Raw genomic sequence first — 10,000 nt, forward strand, 5'->3', positions numbered from 1 at the left:
GTTCTCGAGAGTGAGGAGCTAACTCATGTGTGTTGAAGTGCTGGTGAGCATAGCGATTGGTTTCAGTTGTAATGTGAGTTACTAAGTCATCATCCAGAAAAAATTTTATCCATGAAAAGGGGTGCATTTTATGTGTTATATCAATTTTTATCCCGGAACAACTAGTAAATGGAACTATTATTGGTACAATGTCTCCGTACGTCCATGAGATGGGCGTGACAGGCACCGCACTCGTGGTAGCTAAATGTTCATGATTACTGTCTTGTGGATCATTGTCTATCACTGTATTATTGTCACTATCAACTTCATCCAATTCAGGAATAATTATTTCATCGCCACTATCATCATCAGCACAAATCTCCTTCACAACACTTTCCAGCTGGTCTGTAGGAACACGCCGACACTTGCTGCGAGAAGCCATGGTGAAACTGAATGAATGTGAAATATTTTTTGAACTTTTCCTTCTCGGAGGGTTCTGACAGTAATATAGACCCCCACAAAGTTTACAAGGGTTCTTTACAACTATGCACAAAAACTATCATATATATGTCTTTGGTTGATGAGAGCCAAGAGAGCAAATAAGGGAAGAGATTTTCAAAGCACTAAAATACGCCAACGCCAGGGAACAGCTGGCATTGCCCTGGCGTTAAAACATGCCCGCGCCAGTCAAAGAGTTAACAACGGATTAAATGCATGTCATATATATGAGGCATATTAGAAAATACAAATTACCCAATAAGAACAAGCTGTCCTCTGGTAATAACATCAAGCGCTTTCCAGTAGATATTTCCCACTTTATGAAAGAGCTCTCATCAGTTTCTCAGAAAACAACTTATTTTCAACAGGGTCTTCAAATACAACACAAAATTATGAAATAATTAAATAATACTCTTTATGAAAGAAAATAATATGTTGTGCACAAACTATAATACAGAGCTGTAATATTTATGCAGCCAAGTTCATGTGGTTCTCTATTATTCTGAATAATTCTGGAGGTTGAGGAATTCTTCCAGTTTCAAGTTTAGACCACACAGGTATATCTGCAAAAAGAATGAAACAAGGTCTTGCAATTCAGTTACAATAGTATTATGGTTAGGTGGACAGCCCTTCCATTTCATATTTCAGAGAACTTGGATTCAAATCTTGACCCTGATACCAGCTATCCTTACAGTTTCTGTTGCGGTTTCTCTTAGTCCCTCCTGGCAAATGGCATAAAATAGTACTTCAAATTAGGACATGACCAATCCTTACAAATCCTTTCAAATTCACTATTCCCTAATAATCTGAACTATCTGAAGTTCTGAAGAAAGCAGCCTTCTGGGATGTGGGGCCATGCAGATACTGTGTTAACCAACGTTCCTCTGAAACATTGGTTAACATACTATCCACACGGCACCACATCCCAAAAGACTTCTTTCTTCATAGTCACCGTCGTGAGAACCTCAAATCTAATATATCTGAAGTTTTGTTAAACTAAAGAATAAATTATGCAATACAGCATGTGTGCATGTGCAAGGAATATGATAAGGTCTGGAAACTATGGAGTGTTGATAACTTACTTACTCACTCATGGAGCTGAGCCCTTCTTGAGGAGCCGCCAATTTTGCAGCTATTCAAGAATTTCCCAGCATTTTATGGAACCCGAAGGTTCATCACCGTGTTCACAAGAGCCCTCCACTGGTCCCTATCCTCAGCCAGATCTATCCAATCCATACCATCCCATCCTATCTCTCTAAGATCCATTCTAATATCGTCCACCCACCTACACCTTGGTCTTCCCTGTGGTCTCTTCCCTTCTGGCTTTCCCACCAATATCCTATGTGCATTCGTCTCCCCAATTCGTGCTACATGACCTGCCCACCTCATCCTCCTTGACTTGATCATTCTAATTATACTTGGAGAAGAGTACAAGTTATGAAGCCCCTCATTATGCAGTTTTCTCCAACCTCCTGTGACTTCATCCCTCTTTGGTCCAAATATTCTCCTTGACACCCCGTTCTCAAACACCCTCAGTCTATGTTCCTCCCTTAATGTCAGAGACCAAGTTTCACACCCAAACAGAACCACAGGCAAAATTATAGTTTTGTATATTCTAATTTTTATGTTTTTGGACGAGAAGACAAAGGGTTCTGGACTGAATGGTAGCAAGCATTACCCGAGTTCAATCTCCGCTTAATTTCCTCCTGAATGAGGTTTTGATCTGTTATCGTTGTTCCCAAATATCTGAACTGTGCCACATTTTCAAAACATTTGTTTCCCATCTTTATGTGATGATTTTGCCCTGCATTTTAGTGACGAGACAGTAACATATACTTAGTTTTCTCTGTGTTTACTTCTAGACCAACCTCTTTACTTGCGTCAATTAAAGTTTGTGTGTTTTTCTTTATGGTATCTACATTATCACCCAGTAGATTCACATCATCGGCGTAGACCAACAGCTGATCTGTTCCGTTTTAGTTTCAGTCCCACCTGGCTTCCCTGGACCTTCCTAGTTGCATATTCTAAGGAGTGTTGATAACAGCCACATTTTTCATTCTTTGAATGTCATCAAAATAAATATCAAGTTAATAAAAATGATCAATTTATTAAATATTTTCCTCTGAAAATCCAGTGTGGTAATCTTCACTTACTCCTGTTCAGCTATCTCTGACATGCCTGTATTTCTTTCCTCTGGTACCTTCACTTCGGGTTTTCAGACAAAAATTAATTTTGCGCACCACCTTCATGTGCACTACCTTCCCTGCTCATTTCACCCCTTGATTTGTTTGCCTAATAATATTTCGTAAAGAGAAAATGTAAGGTCCTCACTGTAATTTTCAGTATCCCTTTCTTATATTCAAATGATCTCGTTAAGTTTCAAGGGCCACCTGATAATCAAGCAGTAAAGATAATGAAGAGCGTGGTCTTTTATTTATAACGACATGTAGTTCGGAGACAGCCCCATATGACCACACCATTCATAGTCACTGCCACGAGAACCTCAAATCCAGAACAATCCTGATGATGATAACAATAACAATGACTACAAAACATGCTTGAATGAGTAGCAGCAGTTGCTGGAATGCTAACAAAAATACAAGAATTTTAGTACCATAATAGCTTTCCTTACCATTCAATGAGATTTCAAATGCTCCAGTTGATACTAACTGTCCCTCTACTGCATTACAAAGAAAGAATATCATGATACATGAATACAGCTTGTTTGTGGTACACCATGTCCACCAAGAAGGTGCTTCCTGACCAAGAAGATTGAAGATGTTTATATTCCCAAGGATACATATGATGAGCTGCACTTTAACAGCCACCTGAACAAACAAAATGCAGGATAAATTAAATAAAGTTATCCTGTTCCTCTTGTCTTGCTGTGTAGTGATCAGCTCTCCTGATTTTTCTGAAGGTTTCCATTTCAAATGTTAATAAATTGTTTTCTGGTTCAGCCACTTCAATATGTTGATAACACAGAGTGAAAACCAGCTGCAGCATTACATTACTTAGCAACAAAGTGAAATTGCATGCCTTTTGGGCATAACGCTTACAGCACAGTGGCCAGTCAATTCCTTACACCCCTTTTAACAGCACAATATTGACACAACTATACTAGTAACATCAGTGGTTGTATTATGAAAGTGAACACTTCTGCTCACATTCAGATTTTCTTTTTACTTTATTTGTGATTGCTACAGTAAGCAAAAATTCTGCATAAAATTCTGTCAATGGAGATGTGATGTATGTGCTAAAGACAGAGTAATATATGATCACTCTACTGTAAAACTGTTTTGATTTTTAAAGTAAACCAAATATGTTCAGCGAAAAGTTACAGTAGCTGAAACTAATGTCAGGTAGAGTAACTAACTTTGTACAAACTACATTACTGAAAATAATTTAAGATATGCTGTTATGTGAAAATAAAAAGCATAATATACAGTAGAGCTTGGTTATAAGGTCATCAAAGGGACCTAAAAATGTCGTTATAAACGAATGTCATTGTAACCAAAATGGGCACTTCCACAGTAGCCTTATGTTAGTCACGTAAAAATCTACCAAAACCGAGTTAAAATGTTGCATTTTTTAGTGAAATACGTAGTTAAGTACAGACTAACGTAACATTAACATGGAATTGCCCAAATGTGTAATATCAAGACATATTACAGCGCGTTTCACTGACAATACACACCGCACTAATACTGTATATTAAAGGTAGGCCTACTCACCAAATTACAGTAGATTACATCAATTGTTGTGCCTTACTGTACCTAGATACGAGTACAGTAATCAGTTATCTTCATCTGTTTCCTGTTACTTGCCCAATACACACTTTCTAAATTACGTTCAATGTCCATATCAGAGAAATTCAGGAATGAAAATGACGTTACATACGAGGTTGATGCATTTGTGCATGTCGTACTAAGCAAGGTATAAAAACAGTTGCTTAATGAGGAATTAGTTCGTACCATTGAATATTTGACACAATAGACAAGGTGTCGCAGAAACCGATGTTGCTATAACCAAGTTTTACTGTATTGTCAAATGAAGTTCTGGATTCAATATATTTCAGTACATCTTTAAACATAACAATGCAAAAAAAAAAGTACATTTACATCAGCTGGTGGCAAAATCATAGGTACATGTCAGAAAGTTTAAAATCTTGTTTCAAAACAAAGGGCTTCATTACACTAAGAAATTATGTATGATATGCTACATCACTGCTTCTCAACCTTTGTCAGACTGTGGCCCAGTAAATTCCTTTTTTCTATTAGACGAGGGCCCAGTGTAACTAATGCCAGGGCCTGGTACTGCGCTGCAGTGCTACTGTGCTTCATTATATAATAAATAATGGATAAAGTAAAATGCTCAAAGGGTCCTGTTGCTGTCCAGTTGTATGTCACTGTTACAGCAGACAAGAGAAAATTCTCCTGTCTCAGCTAATGCATACTTAACTTTACTGAAAACTGACATAACAATTTAAAAACAGCTGCCTTAACATTATTCTACAGAATGTCCTGCTTATCGCAAAACATGTAATCAGAATGCATTTACCTGGTAATATCTATGCTAACGTGTCTTCTGTGATATTAATCGCAGCATGTGACACCATGCTGAAAGTGACATCCTTCATTCATCAAACATATTTATCACCTGGAGAACTTCTACTCATGAAATTATTGATACTGCACAATGTTCTCTTTAAATCTGTCCTGAGTGTGACGAAGTGAAATACTGAACAAATTTCTTATAAATTTTATCACACTTTTTAATATATTTCAGATTGTATATGCTGTGATCTACTTTGTCCTCAGTAACAAATATACACACTTCTCTATTATACAACACTTACACTGTAAGAGTGACATGCCAATGGCAACTCTCATTGGGAGGTGGGTCTGGGACAAATATGATAACCTGCTAACACTGCCAGGTGAGTTCCAAGATAAGTGGGATTCTCAAAACAGTCAAAATGCATATAGAAAAAGTGGGTATACAAATCTGATCGCATACCAGAGCACCAGCTAACATGGCTTTATAATCAGGGGGTGGGTAGAGATCACCTTCAACATTAATTTCAGGATATTTCTGGCGTAAGATGGCTGCATACTGCTCAAACACCTTCCGATAACCTCATGAGTAACTGAAAATTAAACAGATTTAATTATTCACCACTGCACACTAATCAGTATCAGCAGTTATCCTCATGTAGTCAATGCATAAAAAATTATTTTCACAATATGAAATTTCTCAGGAAAGGAAAGGAAGATATACACAACCATTTTTATATTACTAATATTATCAAATGTAAGTAATTCCTGCAATTTATGCAAACGATTTTAAAAAATGTTATAATAATTCCCACAAGGGAAACAGATGAAATATTTGCAAAAGTTTACAATGAGTATCTCATGCACATACATCCTTATGGGCTACATATTCATTCTCTGGTGGCTGATACACATGCATCCCTTCCTTCTGAGGTTGCATTTGGATGAAATGAAATTATTCTTATGTTTAATTAAGTGTCATTCCATAACGCCAAATGGGGAAGTAGAGGTATAGCTCCACATGTCGTCTAGCGTGGCACCTTCATGCCCCAAGTGCTTCACCTCAGGGAACGAGTGCCCAGTAACCCACTGGATAGAATGCTGTGTGGGTAACAGAACTGATCTGTGTGGTGACAAAGAGAGAAATTCCCGCCCCTGCCTGTAATTGTATCTCTAAATCACTCAGCCTGTATCTCAGTAACTATACTGGATGAACGCTTTGGCTCCAGTTGCTTAGATGGATAATAACTCAACAACCATGTTCTCAGGAGGTCAGAAGTTGGAATCAGCACTGAAATGGTGAAATATAAGTACAGCTGTGCATATCTTACTACTATAACGTTACACTGAAAGGTCTATTTAAGTTGTATGGTGGGAATGAAGTGACTATTCTTCTTCATCACCTTCAGCATATAGATTAATTATTTATGGTATGAGATATGTCTGCACAGTCTGTAATACGTTCTCATAGGAGTGACATCCCAATGGAGGTGCTGTGAAGAGATGGAGGTAGTAAGAGCATTTGAGGCATGAAGACAAGCCATGGCTCAAGACTTGTAGAATTTGTACCTCTGGCATAATTAAGAGCCTCAAACTTTTTTATTTTGTAAATTTATTCTTTAAAACAGATTTGTTGGTGGTTAAAAGTGGTTTTCTGGTCACTTAATGACTGTAAAGTTTTAGAATACCCTTAGGACTTCAGACACAACACAGCTAAAGGCTTTGGCTGGGGAAGGGAGGGTGAGACCTGTAACCTTCAGGGAAATGTAGGGACAGTATTTCAAATGGCCGTTTCCTTCCAGATTCTTTCTAATTCATAACTCACCAACAATTCCACCACTGGACACTATAAAGAATTACTAATGGCGTCGTTAAACAAACCATACCTAAACTCCTAACACGTCACTACATACTTGGTGTAACATGAAGTGATCACTCACCTTGTGTAAGTTGGATTCGACTGTAAACTCCACTAGTATGTGGACTCCGCTCTGAAGACCAATCTTACTTTCTGTCAGTCTGTGCAAGAGTACACAAGCAACAATTGGAATATGCTGTCTCATTCGTGCTTACCCGTAAGTTCCGTACGTGACTGCACCGGTTCCTAGTTTGTACAATTCTGCAGTACTAATCAAATACATCCGAAGAATACAATTACCATTTCACACACTTCCGTATTTTATAGCGTATTTAATCAATTGACATTACTTCATTTGTACTCACCAATATAAGAATTTCAATGTGGGCCCTAAGTAATTCTTTACTCCTAGATTAGATACTGTAATCTCGCTGCTACGAGAAGATTTCTGACATTCAACAAACACATTTGTTATACACAGTGTAACAACGTACGTACATAACAGCAGAACAATTATACAACTAGATTCCGCCATGTCTCTCCGCAGTTGCGCAATCTGAATGCTGGCAACCACCAACGACTACACTGCTTGCATTTCGCACGATGCACTCATTTGGTTCGCATCACGGATTATTAAATTCACATGAACCCCACTCAAGCTCGTTCCTTAGTGATCCATGTTAGGCCGGACCAGAGTTGAATACATGTTAGTAAATGGGGCAGCACAAATTGAAGAAACGGCAATGCAACTCGCGGGGAGACTGAGAAACTCAACATCCAGGCAACGGAGCAGCCCAGTCTACACACTATTGAGTTGCTGGGTAGATTCTTAGAAATCAGCTGTTCTGTAACACACTTCGGTGATTCAGTTGTTTGTTAAGATGGCACGAATACTTAATGCTGTCCACCCACCTACGTCTTGGTCTTTCCAGTGGTCCCTTGCCTTCTGGCTTTCCCAGCAATATTAAAATGGATCATAGAGAGATATGATGGGATGGTATGGATTGGATTCATCTGGCTCAGGATAGGGACCAGTGGAGGTCTTTTGTGAACACGGTAATGAACCTTCAGGTTCCATAAAATGCTGGGAAGTTCGTGAGTGGCTGCACAGTTGGCTGCTTCTCAAGAAGGGCTCAGCTCCATGAGTGTCCCAGCTGCTTTAACCCTGGGAAAGAGACCCCGGTACCCATTGGAGAGGAGACTGGGTGGACCACAGAGCCGGTCTGCATGACACAGAGAAGTTAAAATTCTTACACCCACCGGGACTCAAACTCCGATTCCTTGGTTGTCCAGCCCTTAGCCAGTCGCTATACCGACTGAGCTATCCTGGCTCTATACACAGGATTGGGTTCCATTTTCAAATTATAGCCCTGCAATATCTCCTGGGTGTTTATCAATCCCTTTGTATGTGAAATGTTTTGACTCTGGATGCCTCAGCATGAAGGTACGTGATGCCATGAATTTGATAAAATTCTGGGAATTGAGTGGCTGAGCAACTGCTGGCTTGTGAAGAATGGGCCAGCTCCACAGAGTTAATTACATGATTGCTTCCATAGCTAAGTACTCAAACTACACTGTATCACCATCATTGCCGTCATTGTTGCCTGTTATTGTTTTATTATTATTGTTATCATTAGAGAACTGGGATGCCTCAGTCGGTATAGTGACAGGCTACTGGCTGGATGGCCAATTCTTAATTAACAGCAGGGATGACATTTTTCTCTACTCCAGTGTCCAGAATGACCCTGGAGTTCTTTCTCCGGGGGTTAAGCGGCCGGGGCATGAAGCTGAACACTCACCTATAACTAGTGCCGAGGTCAAGAAAACGTGGCTCTATACATCCACTCTCCCACATATTTTAATTGCATAGTGCTTAATTAATTCAGCACAGTGACTACTTTACTTTTATACCAAAATTCTATGTTTACCTTAACAATCTGGCTTCACCATAGCGCGGGATATTACGGAAGTGGGCCTGTCATGTAAATGGAAGACCACTGAGTCACCATCACTGCACATGTGACATGTTTCATGCAAGAATTAATTTAATATTGCTGGACTTGTTGTAGAATGTAATGGAGGGATTTGGCGATGAATGAGGATCCTTCAGGTTCTATAAAGAGAGAACTTCTTGAACAGCTGAACACTCAATAGCGATGGCGAAACACTAGTAATATACTGTATTCACCAAGAAACAGTTAAAGTTATCATTTATCCTGTTTGGCCAAAGAACGATGCATTCCCCTTCGTTTAAAATTGTTAGCTATGTGGTCTGAAAAAACTGACTTGAAACAAAGCATATGATTTCACGTCATTGGTATACACTGTTACAGTATTCTTTCATTCAGCACACGTTTTACATTTACTGTAACATTTTTCAAATATACACCGACGAAAATTAACATTTGACATCCTTTATATGTGCCACAGAATGTAGTGTAATAAGCACTGAATGATGATCACACACCTTGGGCGCGTTCAGACCTACCTATTAGTTTCATCATGTCCGTTTGTCACCCCGTATCAGCGCTAACACTGCCTTGCCTAAGTTAATCAAACTGGTTTCACAGACCAGTACAAAATGTAACAAGATTTTGTTTTATTCCGGTGTCGTTTCTTCATTTTTAAGGGTCGTGTTACTTACTGCATAAAATAGCATTTACCTGTAACTGCGGTTCTTTGACAGATTTTAATGTGATTTGATTCATGTTCTTATATTATACACGTGTGACTGTACGGTTCCGTCCACTTAAGTTGATTTTAAGCCCCTCAATACTGAAAGACTTGAATATAGTTTGAAACGTGTACATCAAGTATTCAAACGAGAAACCGATTTACTGCATGAAAGTCACAAGTATGGATAAACGATAGACGTAGTATGTTATATAACATTTTGCAAAATGCATGGCGAGATTTCCAGAAAATCACTAGCATTAATTGAAAAAAAAAGTATTTACCGTATTTACGCATGTATAGGCCGCACATTTTTTGCCAAAAATTCAAGAGGAAAACTGGGGTGATGCTTATATTCGAAATATTCGAAATCACACTTCATTTAAAAAAATATATATTTCAGGAGTAGAAATTATTAATATTATGATATTAATAA

At 38.6% G+C, this 10,000-nt stretch overlaps 1 pseudogene; it reads right to left on the reverse strand.

Annotated features, from left to right (window-relative positions):
• Positions 1 to 487: 487 nt before the first annotated feature.
• LOC111869875 lies at positions 488 to 7,826 on the reverse strand (annotated as a pseudogene).
• Between the last annotated feature and the right edge of the window lie 2,174 nt (positions 7,827 to 10,000).

This window comes from Cryptotermes secundus, unplaced genomic scaffold (assembly GCF_002891405.2).
Source record: "Cryptotermes secundus unplaced genomic scaffold, Csec_1.0 scaffold439, whole genome shotgun sequence".
In the NCBI taxonomy this organism is placed as follows: Eukaryota; Metazoa; Arthropoda; class Insecta; order Blattodea; family Kalotermitidae; genus Cryptotermes; species Cryptotermes secundus.